Here is a 20,925-nt window from a genome sequence, read left to right as displayed (position 1 = left end):
GAGCCCCAGATCTTTGTCGATTGACAGTCATTTTGTACTTCTTCCATTTTCTTACTATGGCACCAACAGTTGTCTCCTTCTCGCCCAGCGTCTTACTGATGGTTTTGTAGCCCATTCCAGCCTTGTGCAGGTGTATGATCTTGTCCCTGACATCCTTAGACAGCTCCTTGCTCTTGGCCATTTTGTAGAGGTTAGAGTCTGACTGATTCACTGAGTCTGTGGACAGGTGTCTTTCATACAGGTGACCATTGCCGACAGCTGTCTGTCATGCAGGTAACGAGTTGATTTGGAGCATCTACCTGGTCTGTAGGGGCCAGATCTCTTACTGGTTGGTGGGGGATCAAATACTTATTTCCCTCTGCAGAATGCAAATAAATTCATATACTTTCCACAATGTGATTTTCCGGATTTAATTTGTGATGTGCTATCTCTCACTGTTACCAATAACCTACCCTTCAATTATGGGCTGCTCATGTCTTTGTCAGTGGGCAAACTTACAAAATCAGCAAGGGATCAAATACTTATTTCCACCACTGTATCTTAATAGGCAGACTGGATGGACCGTTCAGGTCTTTATCTGACGTCATTTACTGTGTTACTATGTTACTATTTGGGGTTCTACATGGAATGTTGCTACTAATTGGGATTCCGGAATCTTGTAACTCTTTAGGATGCCAGAATCTTCAGAACTTTTAGTACAAGAAGAGTGCTGGGCAGACTTCTACGGTCTGTGCCCTGAGAATGGCAAGGACAGATCAAACTCAGGTATAAAGCATCACATAGCATGTACATAAGTACATAAGTAATGCCATACTGGGAAAAGACCAAGGGTCCATCGAGCCCAGCATCCTGTCCACGACAGCGGCCAATCCAGGCCAAGGGCACCTGGCAAGCTTCCCAAACGTACAAACATTCTATACATGTTATTCCTGGAATTTTGGAGTTTTCCAAGTCCGTTTAGTAGCGGTTTATGGACTTGTCCTTTAGGAAACCGTCCAACCCCTTTTTAAACTCTGCTAAGCTAACCGCCTTCACCACTTTCTCCGGCAACGAATTCCAGAGTTTAATTACACGTTGGGTGAAGAAATATTTTCTCCGATTTGTTTTAAATTTACTACACTGTAGTTTCATCGCATGCCCCCTAGTCCTAGTATTTTTGGAAAGCGTGAACAGAAGCTTCACATCCACCTGTTCCACTCCACTCATTATTTTATATACCTCTATCATGTCTCCCCTCAGCCGTCTCTTCTCCAAGCTGTATAGCCCTAGCCTCCTTAGTCTTTCTTCATAGTCTTGTTGGGCAGACTGGATGGACTGTTCAGGTCTTTTTTTTTTTTTTTTAATTTTTTATTTATGAAATTTTCACAAATTACATTTATGCAATAAACATAAATTTTTTAGAATATTTGAAAAATACAAGAAAGAAGAAAAAAAATACAGGTAACTTAACTCAATAAATTTTAGTCCACAATACTTGATCCAAGATCTAGGAAAAATTAAACTTCAAGTAAACTAACTGAGATATTTATAATCTATAAAGCAGAAGGAACTTTAGTGTACGCAGCCGAGGTTGAGCGCTAGCGATTAAGGACTACTACAACATCATTCTTTAGAGGTAATAACTGTTCAGGTCTTTATCTGCCGTCATTTACTATGTTATGCTACTATGTATGTTACTCATCTTGATCACTACTTTCACGAGAGGGAAGCCTTAGGATTCCTTTTACTAAGCTCCGGTAAAAAGTGGCCTGCGGTAGTGCGGACACGTGAAATTGGGTCAATTTTACCACGTCTGGGAAAAAAAGGCTTTTTTTCTTTTAACGGGGCAATAAATGGCCGTGTGATAAAATTAAAAATAGCCTGCGGTGATTTACTGCCTGAGCCCTTATCATCACACACTGACCTAGCGATAAGGGCTCACGTGCTACTCACAGGGTAATCGTGCAGGGTGCGCCAATGTGGCTGTGCTGCCAACTACTGCCAGGAATGCCCTTGTGGTAGAAAAAAGAAAATCATTTTTTACCAAGGGAAACAGCGTGCGCCAACTTCAGAATTACCGCTGGGCACCTGCACTACCCCAGCCGCAGTGCCAATTCGGTGCATACCGCTACTTAGCAAAAGGGCCCCTTAGAGAGGTAAACCATGTGGTCCAACCAATAGGAAGAAATCGGAGCACACCTTTTTGCCTAATGCTTCCCCCTGTCCTGTCTCTGTTCCCTTGACTGCAAGTACATGCGATCTGAAACCAATGTATTTACTTTTAACTACTGGGTGGGAAACAATTTTCAGCTCAAAATGTTCATCCAAATTACTCCCCACAGCCCACTATGTCTGTATTATTATTTTTTTGTTACATTTGCACCCTGTGCTTTCCCACTCATGGCAGGCTCAATACGGCTTACATGGGGCAATGGAGGGTTAAGTGACTTGCCCAGAGTCACAAGGAGCTGCCTGTGCCTGAGGTGGGAATTGAACTCAGTTCCCCAGGACCAGAGTCCACCACCCTAACCACTAGGCCACTCCTCCACTGTTGCTACTATTTGAGATTCTACATGGAATGTTGCAATTCCACTAGCAACATTCCATGTAAACGTCAGCCCTTGCAGATCACCAATGTGGCCCTGCAGGCTTCTGCTTCTGTGAGTCTGACGTCCTGCACGTACGACTCACAGAAACAGAAGCCTACGCAGCCTTCTACATGGAATGTTGCTAGTGGAATACCAACATTCCATGTAGAATCTCCAATAGTATCTACCGTATTTTTCGGACTATAAGACGCACTTTTTTCCCCCAAAATTTGGGAGGAAAATGGGGGGTGCGTCTTATAGTCCGAAGGTAGCATTTTTGGACCGCCGTCCCGTACTTACACAATTCCATGTTCCCTGGAGATTCTCGGCGGCCATTTTGAATCTCGCCGAGATCGTCAGAAAGCAGTGAGGAGCACGGAGAGCAGCGCGATGGGCAGGAAAGAGGGGGCTCTTTCCTGCCCCGACGTCACTAGACCACCAGGGAACATGGAATCGTGTAAGTACGGGACGGCGGTCCAAAACTCGGACAAGACGCACCGGAGCACCTAGGTTTTAGAGGAGGGAAAAAGGAAAAAAAAATTTTTCCTATTTCCCTCCTCTAAAACCTAGGTGCGTCTTATGGTCCGTTGCGTCTTATAGTCCGAAAAATATGGTATTTTATTTTTGTTACATTTGTACCCCGCGCTTTCCCACTCATGGTAGACTCAATGCGGCTTACATGGGGCAATGGAGGGTTAAGTGACTTGCCCAGAGTCACAAGGAGCTGCCCATGCCTGAAGTGGGAATCGAATTCAGTTCCCCAGGACCAAAGTCCACCACCCTAACCACTAGGCCACTCCTCCACTCTGTATTCTTTCAGAGACTGTTTGCTTCATTTGCAAAGCAATACTACACTTAAATCATTCTAGATTTATACCCTGGATGTACCGTCTGAAAAATCTCACTCTTTGGGATGGTTCACCCTTGACATCTCTGTTAATGTTTTTTTCACATAACCAGCTATATACAGATGACTCATATGGTCTTAATTATATTCCAGTGCCATATTCCCCTCCTCCCTTATAGTTAATAGCTTATATTTTATTAAAATCTGATGATGATATACTGCCAGGCTTACACAGATCACGGTGGTTTACAAGATAAAATATTTAAGAAAAGAACTTCATTAAACAATAATAGAAATATGCCTAACCCATTCATACAAAGAGATTATCATTCACTCAATAAAAATGTCTACATACAGATAACCTTCAACAAGTCCCTGTTATCATCCCAGATGGTCTACACCAAAAGCATTCAGAAAATAAAATGAGTTTTTAACAAAACTTAAAATTTCTTTACGGAATCCTCAGCACAGATAACATTAATTTGTTCCATAACGTAGTTACAAGCCAAAAACAAAAATTTAAAACACGCTTTCATGAGTCGATTCCCAATGGGCTCTTGAGGGGCTAGGAATTACAACCCTGTGATCTGATAGGGATCTTAAGACCGTTTCTGGTACGTAGGGTACAACCGAAGAAGCAAGATGAGACAAGTACCAACAATTTAAACATAATCCTAAAATGTACCTGAAGCCAATGGAAATGAATAAGCAAAGGTGTAACACAGTCACATCTAAAGGGCACCTAGAACTTGAAGCCAGTTTTAACCCTGGTTTAAACACTGACACATTTTGTTTGTATGGGATGGGCTGCCAGGCAGGAGAGAAACAACAAAGCACTGAACTACATTTGAATGTGGAGAGGATTAACTTAATCTCAACCTCTTATTTAATGGAAGAATATGACAGATGCAAATGTAGCAACTTGCAGCCCGGTCATAAATTTTAAGTGTGTTTGAAGACATCTCACATGGCATTAAGGGATCATAGGGAAACAAAGCTCAGTAGATCAGGCCCTAAGTGTTTCAGCTGTGCTAATAGAAGTCTGGGCTGATAGAACCAACCATGATGCAGATTGCACGATGCTACTCCAGCAATATGGCACATCTGTAAAACAGCCTACGTAACTCATTAATGAAGAAAGCAAACTGGAGGGGCTCTGGCCATCATTGTACTTAAATCACAATAAGGTCCAGCCAGTCATAAAGAAGCCTACTTTTTGATACATGTATAATCCATGGATCCCCACTCCCTCCTTTCAAAAAAAAAAAAATCCACAATACACACATACATCCTCATGCTTCTCCCACACCCATATCCTGAAAATTTGGTGCATACACTACACCAAATGCAAACTTTATTAGCAGAACAGCATTACCCCTTTGGTGGACCCTAAGCAAGCAAGTGCATTGTAACATAAATCCATTTCAAAACTTTCACACATGGCGTCCTGTGTGGTTCTGACTGAAAGGAAGACACAACAGATAAGGAAGCAACAGGTAAGAAGCACCTTGCCGACTCCTTAATGATGGTAGCACTGGTTCTGATGACCTCACCCCACTCATCTTTTTACCAGCAGCTGACTTACCAGGGCAGAAATCTACCTCAGGAGCCATTGAATTAGCACATCTGTGGTGGAACGCACACATAGCAATCTCATACGCCTTCTTTTCCATTGGAAAAGGAGATAAAAATTAAATTTGGACCTCCTCGTGACGCCACCCAGAGCAAAAAATTCCAATCCTTGGAGCACCAGAAACAGGCTATGTTAGTACTAGAAAAAACAATACTAGGGGCCCTTTTCCAAAGGCATGCTGAAAATGGCCTGCGGTAGTGTACTATTATTATTATTAGCATTTGTATAGCGCTACCAGACGCACGCAGCGCTGAACACCTGACACAGAGAGAGACAGTCCCTGCTCAATACAGCGTACAATCTAAAATACAGACAGACAAGACCATTAAGGGCGAGGGAAGTACTGTGTGAGAAGGAACAAGGGGAGGGCTAGGAGCCAAAAGCAGTGGTGAAAAAAATGAGAGAGAACAGAAACCACTGAAGAGGAGTCAATTGCGGTCGTGGTTTCTCTAAGTCTTAATGATGAGTTTCTGTTGTGTTTGGTTGGTGAGGAAGGCTTCCTGGTTTCTTGTCTGATTCTGCTTGGTGATGAGAGAGATACTGAAGTGAAGGAGGAGCTGACCGTCTGGTTATCACTGCCTTCAGTTTAATCTCTATCTCCACCTGCTGGTAGATTGACACAACCCACCAGTTCCTGGATGATCTTCTGCTACTAAAGGAAGGAAAATTATACGCAGGTAACTTCCTTCTCTATGCTTTCATTTAAAATAACATCACTCTATATTTGTTCCTTCACCGGAGGAGGCTTTCGCCCCACGGCGCTATGTAAGCCACATTGAGCCTGCAAATAGGTGGGAGAATGTGGGGTACAAATGTAACAAACAAACAAAAGATGGGTTTTCAGCATATATTTGAAAACAGGTAGAGATGGAGCTAGACGTACAGGCTCAGGAAGTCTATTCCAGGCATAAGGTGCCACGAGGGAAAAGGATCGAAGCCTGGAGTTAGCAGTGGAGGAGAAGGGGGACAACAAGAGAGATTTGTCCAGTGAGCGGAGTTCACGGGGAGGAATGTAGGGAGAGATGAGAGTGGAGAGGTAATGGGGACCTGCAGAATGGATGCACTTAAAGGTCAGTAAGAGAAGTTTGAATTGTATGCGGAAGCGGACGGGGAGCCAGTGAAGTGACTTGAGGAGTGGGCTAGTGTGGGTATTACGATTTTGGCGGAAAATAAGTCGTGCTGCAGAATTTTGGACAGATTGGAGAGGAGAGAGATGGCTGACTGGAAGACCAGTGAGAAGCAAATTGTAATAATCCAAATGAGAGGTGACAAGGGTTTGGATAAGGGTTTTGGTAGCGTATTCAGAAAGGAAGGGGCGAATTTTGCTAATGTTGTAGATAAAGAAATGACAGGTTTTGGCGATCTGTTGAATATGCGCAGAGGAGAAGAGAGAGGAATCAAAGATGACTCCAAGATTACGAGCCGAGGAGACAGGGAGGATAGTGTAGATGTGTGTTTTGGGCACACGCAGAATCATTTTTTCAGCACACCTGTAAAAAAAAATGGCCTTTTAAAATTTTTGCCAAAAATGGACGCGCAGCAAAATGAAAATTGCTGCTAATCCATTTTGGGTCTGAGACCTTACTGCCAGCCATTGACCTAGTGGTCAGGTCTCACACGGTAGCCGGGTGGTAATGATCTATGCACATAAAATGAGAAACGGTAACAGAATTCAAACACGCGTGGGATACACATAAAGGAATCCTGTTCAGAAGGAATGGATCCTTAGCCGAGAGTGGGTGGCAGAGCCGGTGGCGGGAGGCGGGGATAGTGCTGGGCAGACTTAAACGGTCTGTGCCAGAGCTGGTGGTGGGAGGTGGGGCTGGTGGTTGGGAGGTGGGGATAGTGCTGGGCAGACTTACACGGCCTAGCGGACGCACACCAAAATTGAAATTAACACAAGGGCCAGGCAGAGACCGTGCGGGAACTCCAAGTTGCCGCGTGTTGGGAGCGCGTAGGCGCCTACGCGGCTTAGTTAAAGTGGCCCTTACAGCTTGATTGTTGCCCCTTTTTTTTTTCCACACTTCCAACTCAACAATTCAAGCCTTCCTCATCATGAATGCTCCTTGACATTCAGTCCTTCTGCTTACAGTTTCCTTAACTGTTGACATGAAGGAAGACCTCAAAGATTTTCTGCATAAGAAAAAAGTTTGAAAAAGCATCTAGAAAATCCATCACTGCAGTAGCCAATCAGATTTCTTACTAGCATGAATACCCGTAGGTCAGATGAAGGATGAAGTCAGATCAGAGTCTTTGTTACACATGATTCCATCTGAAGATAATAGAAATACCGAAAGGCGAACCTGGTTTAAAATAACATATGAGGAAAAACAAACGTATAAACGCAATCTGATCTAGCTGCTTCAGATCTTTTTTTAGCCTTTCCTGGGGGAGGGGGGGGGGGTGAAAGAGTGAATAGAAGGCTGTCTTTCCAGCCTTTCAAATATTTTTAACCCAATCTACACAAACATTTGGATAATGATCTTCTAGACGCAGTGGCTCTTGTTTCAGTAACTCAGACCAAGGGACCGATTCCAAATCCTGAATTCAGGATCCAGGCAAACTGTAAAACCAATTTCAAAGGACCCAGGGAGGACGAGGGAGCAGTTCGCCTTAGAAGAAGATACTCCTATGCATTGACCCACTATAACAAACCACAGAAACCTCAGCACAGCACAGGGCTAAACAGGAAGTATGTGTTACAAATGTTTCCAATTGTAACATGTATTGTAAAGATAAAGATCGTCCCTTATACACAAGTACCAAAGTCATACCACCAGTGCTACCCACACTCCAATCCTTTCCCCACATCTTTCACTATTGTCCCACCCTATATAACTATGTTTCTCTGTTATACATTGTAACATACTTTGCACTATCTCTGTGATACTTTGTAACTTACTTTGTATTGTATCTGTGATACTTTGTACCATACTCTGTAAGCCGCACTGAACCTGCTATCGAGCGGGGTATAAATGCTACAAATAAATAAATGACTTATGGAAGCCATCAATTACATGATGGTTTCTTGGCAGTCTATCAGTGGGGTGGTTTGCCAGCTACCTGACAGAAATCCCAGCACAAGATTCAAATTCAGGTCATGGGTGCAGTAGGCAAGTGACCCACGAACTGCACCAGGAGGCCTCAAAGCTACATCCAGATTTACTTTCCAGTGCTGCAAACTCTGCTAAAATCAACAGGATTTCTTTTTACTTTTGAATTACCACTGAAATTATGTTACCTTAAATTTATTGATGTTAATAGAAACATAGAAACATGACGGCAGATAAAGGCCATATGACCCATCCGGTCTGCAACCCCCAATTCTACCTGTTCCTAAGCCATCCCACATGCTTATCCCATGCCTTTTTAAATTCTGGAACAGACCTTGACTCCACCATCTCCACCGGGAGGCCATTCCATGCCTCCACCACCCTTTCTGTGAAATAATACTTCCTTAGGTTACTCTTCCCTCTTAACTTTGTCCTATGCCCCCTCATTCCAGAGCTCTCCATTTAAAAAAGGCTCTCTTCCTGTACATAAATGCCCTTGAGATATTTAAACGTTTCTATCATGTCTCCTCTCTCCCAGCGTACACATGTTGAGGTTCATAAGCCTGTCCCTATAATTTTTAATGGAAAGTAAATATATCAGCACTGGATTGCCAAATGAGGGAGCCCTTGAGATGGGATTCCCCTAGTTTCAGGGCATAACCACCAAAGGGAGGCTCTTGACCAGACAACCATCAAATCTGTTATACCCCTTCCTCCTCTCCCCTTTTGGACACATGGTCCTGAGGGAACACTGGAGGTCCCTCCTCACAGCCACCATCTTGGAAAACAGAAGCAGCTCACTGGTGTTCACGAACCTCAGCAAACATCACAGAAACATGACGACATCAGCTGGACCACCATCAGCAGTAATGGGATGAGAGGTTTGGAGGATCTGAGCTTGGGCCTGGGTTCAGGTGGGCCCTGTAGCAGATAACTGCTAACCAAAATAATAACACGACTACAATCTACTAAAGAATAAACAATGAACGTCAAGTTAGAACAGTAGACTATCAGTTCACATCAAATGAATGCCAGGTGTAAGAGGGCTTCTGGGAACCGTAGTTCAGGGATTAGCAGCTTCTCTGTGGGGCCCCCGAGTGCTAGCTTTGTCACAACATATAAAGTATCACATACCATGTATAATGAGTTTATCTTGTTGGGCAGACTGGATGGACCGTGCAGGTCTTTATCTGCCGTCATTTACTATGTTACTATGTAAAGTCTCATACTGTCAGAGGGTTACAATTTCTTTTGTGATCTGCACCAGCAATACGGGTGAAGCCCTTTTTGTGACTCGTATAATCAGATACGCAGAGATACAAGGACCCCTGGACCAGACCCCCCCCCCCCCCCCCCCCCCCCCCGCATAGTTAAAATAATGGTACAGTCAGAAGTTAACTATTTCCATGAGAGAGAAAAAACAGATTTGGGGGGAAAAAAAGGTTTGATCATGCTATCACTTCTTTGATTAAATTGCGTTGGTTGCCTATGAATGCTCATATTTCTTTTAAGTCAGCTTGCTGGGTTTCTAAAATGTTTGGAGACCCATGTCTAGAATATTTATTTCTTTTCTTTCCCACTGTCTCCTACTTGTTCTCGATCTGGGGATTCTCCCCTCCTTTATTTTCCTTCATTTTCTGAAGTTAAATACAGGAAATCTTTACAGGCAAACAGTCCATATTTGGTGCTCTTTTTTGCCTGCTGAATTTAGGATTATGCCTCTGTAAAAATGTGAAGACTTCATTGTTCCAGAAATCGCATTTTTAATCACATAAATTCATTTTGTTTTTCACTTTTTTTGTTATCCGCTTTGAACTTCAGTTATAGGAGTTGGCGACTACAAGCATAATTTATTTATTTATTTATTACATTTGTATCCCACATTTTCCCGCATCGCAGTAGGCTCAATGTGGCTTACAGGTTCCGGAGAGGAGAGAACCAACTCCGGGAATATATACAGAGTGGAAAATAGAGTACCAGTAGGTGCAAGGAAGCTGAGAAGGTTGATAAGCTGATATCATATCATACCACACTTTGAAGTTTACTTTGAATGTATTATTAGTGTCAGTGAGAAGTTTTGCTTTGCTGCTTTTTGCATATAATTAGATGACTGCATGTGAAATAAAGTAAAATTTTAGCATGGAAGTAAAAAATTAAACCGCACTAAAAATCTAATAGTGATTTTTACCAGTTTTTTTTTTTTTTTATTGGCTATAGGTGTACAGATCTCAACATACAGACTGAAAGGGGCGGGGCTCAGGTCCCACTCTCCAGTCTCCCCCTCTGCAGTCTGTTCGCCCTCTCTTTTTCCCTTGGAGGCTTATTTTCAAAGCACTTAGCCTCCCAAAGTTCCATAGAAACCTATGGAACTTAGCCTCCCAAAGTGCTTTGAAAATATGCCTCTTTGTCTCTCAGCTTCATTTCCCTGTCTGTCTCTCTCCTCTGTAAATCCCTTTGTCTCTTTGGCTTTCCTTCCTGCGCTCCCTCTGTCCCTTCTTTGTTTCTGCTCTCTCTTTTCCCCCCTTGTCTCTGTTCTGTGCAGTCCCTGTTTGACCTTCTTTGTCATTCCCTCTCTTTCTTTCTGACAAGTTTCTCTCTCCCTCCTCTCCGGGCAAAGATTAGTAGGTGTCTCTTATTTCGATCTACTTACACAAAACCACAAAATAATTTGCTGTTTTTCCGCAAGTCGTTGCTAGTTGCGCTTCCCGTGCCCCCCCCCCCCTGTCCTTTTCTCTCTCTCTCTCATGCCGAAATTGCCCTCCCCCCATTTCTGCACCCCCTCCCCCTTTTCCTTCTCTCTCTCTCATGCCGAAATTGCCCTCCCCCCCATTTCTGCACCCCCTCACTCACCCTCACCCTTGAGAGAGAAGTTCTCTCTCTCATGCCGAAGCTGCCCTCCCCTCACTGCATCCCTTCTGCCTCCTCACTTTCCCTCTCCTCTCCCTTTCTCTCTTTGTCTTCTTTCTCCCCCTGAAATCACTGCTAGTCGCGCTCCCTCCCCTCGCCAATGTCCCCCTCGGTAGGGTCGGTGGTTACCTGCTCGGGAGCCGCCCCGGACACTCGCCGCTGCCGCTGGGAAACGGAGGCCGGACCGGAGAGAACTTGGCTGGGCTCCGCCCGGGAGAGGGAGGGCAGGGTAGGGCAGAGCCTGCCTCTTACCGGATAAGATGCGTCCGGGGCTCTGCATTCTGTACACTGGGCTTCTTTAGCCCGAATAAACTTTGATTTTTTTTAGGGGGGGCGGGGGGGTAACTTTCAGCGCTCTCTCTCCCCCACCCCAAATAAATAATTAACAGAAAGATAAGGAGCTTTACGTGTCTTATTTAAATGTGGCAACTTCCCGTCCAGAAACCGCATGGATTAAAATTAAGGTTCCCCACTATTTTTAAAGGGGTCCTTTTACTTAGGGCTCCTTTTACTAAGCGGTGGTAAGCCCAGGGCCACTGAGAGGTGGGGGGGGGGCAAAGGGGGCAAAATTCCCCAGGCCCGGCACCGGGGTCAGGCCACCGGCGCTGCAGTCCCCGGTCTCACCTGCCTGCCTCCATGGCTTCGGGCCCCCTTCATTCAAAGCGGCAGTTGCAGGTTGCGTCTCTTCTGTCCTTCCCTCCCTGTGTCCCACCCTCGCGGAAACCGGAAGCTACATCAGACGAGGGCGGGACACAGGGAGGGAAGAGACGCGATCTGCAACTGCCGCTTTGAATGAAGGGGGCCCGGAGCCATGGAGGCAGGCAGGTGAGACCGTGGACTGCAGGGGCTGGGGGCAGAGGCGGGGGCGGCCTTGCCCCGGGCCCGGCCTAGTCTTTCGGTGGCCCTGGGTAAGGCTAATGCGGGCTTACGGCTTGCTGTACAGGAAGTAGTGCATTTCTGGCGCTATAAAAATGTATTTTTTTTTTGTAGCACCGGAGTGTACCCGGCAGTAATTGCGCAGTGCCACTCACTGCCCAGTTACTGGTGGGTTAACACGGGAGCCCTTACCGCCACCTCAATGGGTGGCGGTAAGGGCTCCCCCCCCCCATGAAACGGCCGCACGGCCAGTGCATTACTTGCACCCAGCCTGTAGGAAGCCGCAGCTTGGTAAAAGGGGCCTTAAGTGTATGTTGGGGCTTAACCCTTTAAGGGGTCCTTTCACTAAGCAGCAGTAAAAAGCGACCTAGTTGTGCCCTTGCACAGGTTTTTCCATTTTTCGAATTAATAGTTACGTGATAATGTTGCCATTTAAAAATAGTACTGCATGAGTACTTACCATCCCCTATTTTATAGGCAGTAAGGGCTCACATGGTAATTCTGTGCTAATCAGTTACCCCCCCCCCCCCACACACACACACACATACACACACACACCCCCTGCCGGTGTGGTAATGCCGACACAGACCATTCAAAGTGAACGGGCTGTATCGGCATTACTGCGTGGCTTTATAAAAGGGGGAGGGGGAAGAGGTTAGTGTAATGTAGCACAGGAATGCCCACTCTCCATCTGCCCGTCTCTCTCTAATCTCCCTCCCCCCGCCCTCCATCTACCTTTGAGCTATCACCAGCACCAATTCCTGTAAGCAACCTGTGCCAGCCTTGCAGGCTTTCCTCTACCACGTCCCGCCCTCGATGACATAATTTCCTGCTTCTTCACTGGTGGGGACATAGTAGAGGGAAGCCTGCAGGGCTGGCGCAGGCTGCTTACTGGAATCTTTGCCAGCGACAGCTTGGAGGAAGCAGGGCCGGTGAGAGACTGAGCCGGGCCCGGGGCAAGGCTGCCCCCCCCCCCCAATCCCTACCACTGTCACCTCCCTCTCCTGCTCTCAGGCCGCCGGCACTGCAGTCCCCAGTCTCCACCCGCCCACCTCCAGCCCCGTCGACAGCCCCCCTCCGTCCGCCACCGTGACCAGGCCCCCTGGATTCAAATCGGCAGTGCCTCACCTCCGTGTGAAAGCGGCAGATCACCTCCCTTCAGGCCTTCCCTCACTGTGTCCCACCCTCTTCACTTCCTGTTTCCGCGAGAGCGGGGCACAGTGAGGGAGGGCCTGTAGGGAGGCGATCTGCCACTTTCACACGGAGGTGAGGCACTGCCGATTTGAATGCAGGGGACCTGGTCACAGTGGCGGATGGAGGGGGGCTATTGATGGAGTCAAGGGCAGGCAGGTGAGACCGGGGACTGCGGCGCCGGTGGCCTGGGAGCAGGAGAAGGAGAGAGACCCCAGTGCCAGGCCCCCCCCCTTGGAGGCCCAGGCCTGGGGAATTTTGTCCTCCCTGCCCCCCATCTTGGCGGCCCTGGGAGGTAGACCAGGGAGGGAGAGAGGAACGGATGCCGGGCAGTGGGGGGAGAAGAGCAGATGCTGAGAGGTGAGGGGGGGAGAGAAACATGATGATAGAGGCAGAGGGAAAGTTTAACAAAAAAAAACTGTATGTATGGATGGGTGGGGGGTGGGAAGGGACCATTGGAACAGCTCAGATTATTTACACCATGGAAATTTTAAAGGTGTCCTAGTTAGGTTTCTCAACTGCTTTTTGGGTAAAAGTTAATTCCCACTTCAGGCACAGGCAGCTCCTTGTGACTCTGGGCAAGTCACTTAACCCTCCATTGCCCCATGTAAGCCGCATTGAGCCTGCCATGAGTGGGAAAGCGCAAGATACAAATGTAACAAAAATAAAATAGAAACTATTGGAGATTCTACATGGAATGTTGCTACTATTGGAGATTCTACATGGAATGTTGCTAGTGGAATAGCAACATTCCATGTAGAATCTCAAATAGTAGCAACAGTGGAGGAGCAACAGTGGTTAGGGTGGTGGACTTTGGTCCTGAGGAACTGAGTTCAATTCCTGGCACAGGCAGCTCCTTGTGACTCTGGGCAAGTCACTTAACCCTCCATTGCCCCGCGTAAGCCGCATTGAGCCTGCCATGAGTGGGAAAGCACAGGGTACAAATGTAACAAAAATAAAATAGATACTATTGGAGATTCTACATGGAACGTTGCTACTATTGGAGATTCTACATGGAACGTTGCTACTATTGGAGATTCTACATGGAATGTTGCTATTCCACTAGCAACATTCCATGTAGAAGGCTACGCAGGCTTCTGTTTCTGTGAGTCTGATGTCCCGCATGTACGTGCAGGACGTCAGACTCACAGAAGCAGAAGCCTGCGCGGCTACATTGGTGATCTGCAAGGGCCGACTTCTACATGGAATGTTGCTAGTGGAATAGCAACATTCCATGTAGAATCTCAAATAGTAGCAACAGTGGTTAGGGTGGTGGACTTTGGTCCTGAGGAACTGAGTTCAATTCCTGGCACAGGCAGCTCCTTGTTACTCTGGGCAAGTCACTTAACCCTCCATTGCCCCATGTAAGCCGCATTGAGCCTGCCATGAGTGGGAAAGTGCAGGGTACAAATGTAACAAAAAAAAAAATCCATATGTGACATAAGGAATTCAGAAGTCCTAATAAGATCATTTGACTTTTAACATGAGAGAGGAGTATCACAGGAAACACATATTTGTTCCAAAATGTTTTCTGTTAGCAGGAATCAGAAAGGGAGCATCAGCGCAAATGTTCCATTCATTATACTTTCTTCTTTTTTTTTAATGGTTTATGTTTAAGGAGTAGTCACACACCACTCCTTAAAAAACCTTCATTGGACCCTACCTGTCCTTCCAACTATCGCCCCATCTCCTTCCTCCCTTTCTTGTCCAAGATACTTGAACGTGCTGTTCACCGCCATTGTCTTGACTTTCTTTCCTCTCAAACTATTCTTGATCCACTTCAATCTGGCTTTTGCCCTCTTCATTCCACTGAAACAGCCTTTGCTAAAGTGTCCAATGACCTGTTCCTGGCCAGATCCAAAAGCCTCTATTCTATCCTCATCCTTCTCGATCTATCTGCTGCTTTTGACACTGTTGATCACAGCCTACTCCTTGATACGCTGTCCTCACTTGGATTTCAGGGCTCTATTCTTGCCTGGGTTTATTTATTTATTTGTTACATTTGTACCCCACATTTTCCCACCTATTTGCAGGCACAATGTGGCTTATATAGTACCGTGAGGCAGTAGCTACCTCCGGTGGTGAAACAAATACAGAGTGATATTATAGTCGGTGAGATAAATATATTTCAGACACAGTAGGGAATCTTAGAGAAGAGGAGTTATATAGAGTTCATTATCAATTTTTGTTTCATTGTGTTGCTGGGTTAAGGCATTTAAGTTTGGTTGGTAGGGTATGCCTTTTCGAACAAGTTGGCCTTTAGTGATTTCCAGAAGTTGAAGTGGCCGTATGTTGTCTTTACGGCTCTTGGGAGTGCATTCCAGAGTTGCGTGCTTATATAGGAGAAACTGGATCCATAAATTGATTTGTACTTAAGTCGTTTGCAGCTAGGGTGGTGAAGATTTAAGTATGTTCGTGATGATCTGGTTGAGTTTCTGGTTGGCAGGTCTATGAGGTCATACATATATCCCGGGGCATCGCCATAGATAATCTTGTGGACCAGGGTGCAGATTTTTAAAGTAATACGTTCTTTGGTTGGGAGCCAATGTAGTTTTTCTCGAAGGGGTTTGGCACTTTTGAATTGCAATTTTCCAAATATAAGCCTGGCTGCTGTGTTTTGAGCGGTCTGTAGCTTCTTTATGAATTGGTCTTTGCATCCCGCATAAATTTCATTGCAGTAGTTGGCAAGGCTTAGTACCATTGATTGTATCAGGTTGCGGAACATTGAACTAGGGAAGAATGGTTTTACGCGTTTGAGTTTCCACATTGAGTTTTCTTCTTATCTCTCCCATCCTACCTTTAGTGTATACTCTGGTGGATCCTCCTCCACTTCTGTCCCACTGTCAGTTGGTGTACCTCAGGGATCTGTCCTGGCTCTTCTTTTCTCTATCTATACTTCTTCCCTTGGTACTCTGATCTCATCCCATGGTTTTCAGTATCATCTTTATGCTGCTGACTCCCAGATCTACCTCTCCATACCAGAAATCTCAGCAGGAATTCAGGCCAAAGTATCAGCCTGCCTGTCCTACATTGCCGCCTGGATGTCTCACCGCCATCTGAAACTAAACACGACCAAGACTGAGCTTCTTATCTTTCCCCCTAAACCAACCTCTCCTCTTCCCCCGTTCTCTATTTCTGTGGATAACACTGTCATCCTTCCTGTCTCATCAGCTCGTAACCTTGGGGTCATCTTCGACTCATCTCTCCCCTTCTCTGAACATATTCAGTAGACTGCTAAAACCTGTTGTTTCCTTCTCTACATCAGCAAAATTCGCCCTTTCCTTTCTGAGCACACTACCAGAACCCTTATCCACAGTCTTATCACCTCCCGCTTAGACTATTGCAGCTTGCTTCTCATAGGTCTCCCATTTAGCCATCTCTCTCCTCTTCAATCTGTTCAAAATTCTGCTGCATGACTTATATTCCACCAGTGTCGCTATGCTCATATTAGCCCTCTCCTCAAGTCACTTCACTGGCTTCCTCTCCGTTTCCGCATACAGTTCAAACTCCTCTTATTGACCTAGAAGTGCATTCACTCTGCAGCTCCTCAGTACCTCTCCACTCTCATCTCTCCCTACATTCCTCCCCGGGAACTCCATTCACTGGGTAAATCTCTCTTATCTGCACCCTTCTCCTCCACCGCTAACTCCAGACTCCGTTCCTTTTATCTTGCTGCACCATATGTCTGGAATAAACTTCCTGAGCCGGTCCGTCAAGCTCCATCTCTGGCCGTCTTCAAATCTAGGCTAAAAGCCCACCTTTTTGATGCTGCTTTTAATTCACTTGTTCAGTACCCTTATTTTATCATCCCCACCTTAGTAATTCCCTTATCTCTTGTTTGTCCTGTTTGTCCTAATTAGATTGTAAGCTCTGTCGAGCAGGGACTCTCTTTTCATATTCAAGTGTACAGCGCTGCATATATAAAGTAGCGCTATAGAAATGATAAGTAGTTACTAAAACGTTTATTTGGTTTCAGAAACATAAAACAAATTTTATTTCGCCTGTGCAGTGCCATCTGCTGTTTTTTTGCACAAGTGCAACTTTAAGGATCAGCCGTCACAGAATTAAAGGCAGTTAACCAAAGAGAATTAAGTGGGGTTTCAAATGAATCAATGGAAGCACTAGGTAAAGTAGGCAGATGCCTAGATGCTGCAGCTGAGGGGGGGGGGGGGAGACCTGATATGCAGGAGCTAAGCTGGCGCTACTGAGTTTTTTGAGGGGATGGCCCTCAAAACAGCCCTGGAGGGTGAACCATGATTGTGTCGGAGGATATATTTCCCCGTCTGACAAATGCTCTCTGCTCAAGATAAGTGGATTTTGAAAAAATATATATATAGTTCTAAACACTTGAGAACTTTTGCATACGTGAATATATTACTTATAGTGAAGCTAAGAGAAAACTATAACGAACTGGCTATTGAACTACTTGAGCACCGATGACGAGGTGGGTGCGGAGAATCCTTTCATGAATGCAAAATCATTTGCAAGGTGCACCACTGAGGTTTTCGGGGTTCTGTGAAATTCTGAGTGGGAAAAGATTGGTGCTATTCATCATTATTCTAAGCCAGAGGTGTCCAACCTCGGCCCTTGCCAGGTCGGGTTTTCAGGATTTCTCCAATCAATATGCTTTACATCTGTTTGTGTTCAATGGAGGCAGTGCATGCAAATAGATCTCATGCATATTTATTTATTTAACACTTTTATACCCCACATTTTCCCACTAGTTGTAGGCTCAATGTGGCTTACACAAGACCGTAGTGTAGGCTACAGTTAGTAAAATACAATTTAACAATGTAATAATAAGATAGTAATTGAATATGGAAGGTGGTGAGAGGCGGGGCTGGTGATTGGGAGGAGGGGCTAGTGCTGGGCAGACTTCTACTGTCTGTGCCCTGAAAATGGCAGATGCAAATCAAGGTCAGGTATACCCATAAAGTAGCACATATGAGTTTATCTTGTTGGGCAGACTGGATGGACCGTGCAGGTCTTTTTCTGCCATCATCTATTATGTTATGATAAAGTCCATGAATTTTGCTGTAACAAAGAAGAAGTAATTTAAATTGAGTCTGGAAGGTAGGACTTCTCAAACAGGGTGGTCTTGAGTAATTTCCTGAAATTTAGATGGTTCTGAATTGATCTTAAGATATTGGGCAGTGCATTCCATATTCATTGGGGAATCCTGAAAACCTGACTGGATTGCAGCGACTTGAGGACCGAGGTTGGACAACCCTGTTCTGAGCTTTTACGCATGTAATGGGTTTAGGGATAGTTTCAGTAAATGACGCTTAAACATCGGCACAAAAAAAAAATCAGCGCTCGATGTTATTTCATAATGGGGACTCAACATTGAGCACTCATTACAGAATAATGCTGATGTTTGAGCGCCAGGTCTTACGTCTCCTGAAACCAGCTGGAATTCCTGGTGCCCGGTTTGGATGCACATGTGGATGTGCATGAATGTGGTAAAGGCGGTTAGCTTAGCGGAGTTTTTAAAAGGTTTGGACGGCTTCCTAAAGAAAAAGTCCATAGACCATTATTAAATGGACTTAGGGAGAATCCACTATTTCTGGGATAAGCAGTATAGAATGTTTTGTACTTTTTTGGGATCTTGCCAGGTATTTGTGACCTGGATTGGCCACTATTGGAAACAGGATGCTGGGCTTGATGGACCTTTGGTCTTTCCCAGTATGGCAATACTTATGTACTTATCCCTGGTATTCTATAACACTGCACGCAAATTTTAGGAGTGCCCCTGATCTGTCCAGGTACCTCCCATGGCCATGTGTCCACTTGGATTGCACGCTATTGGGTTTGGGCATGCATGATTATAGAGTAGCACATAGCAAGATGTGCATGCAAATCCAAATTAGTACCAATTAGCACCCAATTATTGGCACAGCCAATTTAGTTGGGCACACATCTTGAATCAGCGTCCAAATTTGGGCACCATATATAGAATCTGGGGGTTGGTTATACGTTCCAAAAATACTAGGACTAGGGGGCACACAATGAAGCTACAAAGTAGTACAGTTTAAAATAAACTGGCAAAAATGTGTCTTCACTCAAATGTGTAATTAAACTCTGGAATTCGTTGTCAGAGAATATGGTAAAAGCAGTTAGCTTAGCAGGGTTTAAAAATGGTTTGGCTAATTTCATAAAGAAAATCCAGAAGCCATTATTAAGATGGACTTGGGAAAATCCACTGCTTATAAGCAGCATAAAATCTGCTTTACTGTTCTGGGATCATACCAGGTACATGTGACCTGGATTGGCCATTGCCACTGTTGGAAACAGGATACTGGGCTTAATGGACCTTCAATCTGTCCCAGTAAGGCAACACTTATGTTCTTATCTGTTATGTGTGCACTTACAGGTAGTATTCTGTCCAGCAGGGACAAGGTTGTAAGGCATGTGTGTGTGTTTAGGGGGGGGGTCCTCCTTTACCTCTTTGAGGTAACAATCTGTTTCAATCACAGCACATCTTGTCTCGTCTTTCCCTTCTGCCAGGTCTGCTTGGTGAAGGTCGATCCTTAACGGGGCTCTGAGCTTCTGCTTCTCAATTAAAGGGTCACAATGAGCATGCTACTCAATGAAAGCAAGCTAAACGGTGTAAGCATGCTAAACTGAGCATGCTCAGTACCCTTCGCCTCTTGACTCCTCCTGCTGGCATCCTAGAAATATACAACTAAGCCTGGTTGGCCCAATCCTCCCTTGATCTCCCCCTTGCATGGTCAAGGACAATCTAGGTTACGTTTTCAAGAAGTTAAATATTTAAGATGAAAAATGCTTTTCCTTTTCAGGCAGCTGTCCTTTGGAAGAAGCTCCCTCTTAAGACAGACTGTTTTTCTTATCATTGTAGCCTGTTTGGTACTTTTGCATCATTGTAATTCAGGACTGATAATTTAATTTATGTAATGGAATTATTCTTGATCTTGATAATAGAATTTGGTAATGTGGTCAATTCTAGGAATGTCTAGATTCCATCAGCATGATCCACTTTGAACTATCCTTGGGATTAAGCGGAATATAAGAACTGTGATTAGATCAGTGACTACTCCTTCCTTCGTTCACATGTGTGGGCATGCAAATGTTAGAAGGCTCACACAGAAGTCTTTTTGGATTCCTGCAATGTGTACATTAAGATCTTTCTGCACAGAGGACTATTTTTAGCAGTACAAGATGCCTGGAATAGGCTTCCTGAGCCATTACGTCTAGCTCCATCCCTGGCCGCCTTCAAATCCGGGCTAAAGGCCTACCTGTTTGATGCTGCTTTTGACTCCTAACTTGTCACTTGCTCGTAATCTTTATCTTGTCTTCCTCTCTTCAATAGTCCCTTCCCTATGAGTCCTTCTATCTGTCCTACCCTTATCCTTATTGGTCCTGTCTGTCTGTCCTGATTTAGATTGTGAGCTCTTTTGAGCAGGGACTGTCTTTTCTTCATGTTCAATTGTGAAGCGCTACGTACAACTGGTAGCACTATAGAAATGATTTATAGTAGTAGTAGAAGCCTGCCCTTGCAGATCAGCAACGCGGCCGCGCAGGCTTCTGTTTCTGTGAGTCTGACGTCCTGCACGTACGTGCAGGACGTCAGACTCACAGAAACAGAAGCCTGCACGGCCGCGTTGCTGATCTGCAAGGGCAGGCTTCTACATGGAATGTTGCTAGTGGAATAGCAACATTAACATTCCATGTAGAATCTCAAATAGTAGCAACAGAATCTCCAATAGTAGCAACATTCCATTTAGAATCATTGCTATGTGTCCTTCTGTCTGTCCTACCCTTATCCTTATTGGTCCTGTCTGTCTGTCCTGATTTAGATTGTAAGCTCTTTTGAGCAGGGACTGTCTTTTC

The 20,925-nt window shown here is 45.1% G+C and overlaps 1 protein-coding gene across 2 annotated transcripts in view; it reads right to left on the bottom strand.

Moving 5' to 3' along the window:
• LOC115458857 (coiled-coil domain-containing protein 50-like) overlaps positions 1-11,190 on the bottom strand; it is a 150,582-nt gene extending 139,392 nt beyond the window's left edge. For both annotated transcript variants that reach the window (XM_030188695.1, XM_030188696.1), the window contains exon 1: positions 11,137-11,190. The gene's annotated coding sequence lies outside the window, so the exon portion shown is untranslated. The remainder of the gene's footprint in view (positions 1-11,136) is intronic.
• Between the last annotated feature and the right edge of the window lie 9,735 nt (positions 11,191-20,925).

Source organism: Microcaecilia unicolor, unplaced genomic scaffold (assembly GCF_901765095.1).
Source record: "Microcaecilia unicolor unplaced genomic scaffold, aMicUni1.1, whole genome shotgun sequence".
Lineage (NCBI taxonomy): Eukaryota > Metazoa > Chordata > Amphibia > Gymnophiona > Siphonopidae > Microcaecilia > Microcaecilia unicolor.
Note: the sequence above shows the minus strand (reverse complement) of the source record. Positions and strands in the feature narration are given on the sequence as shown.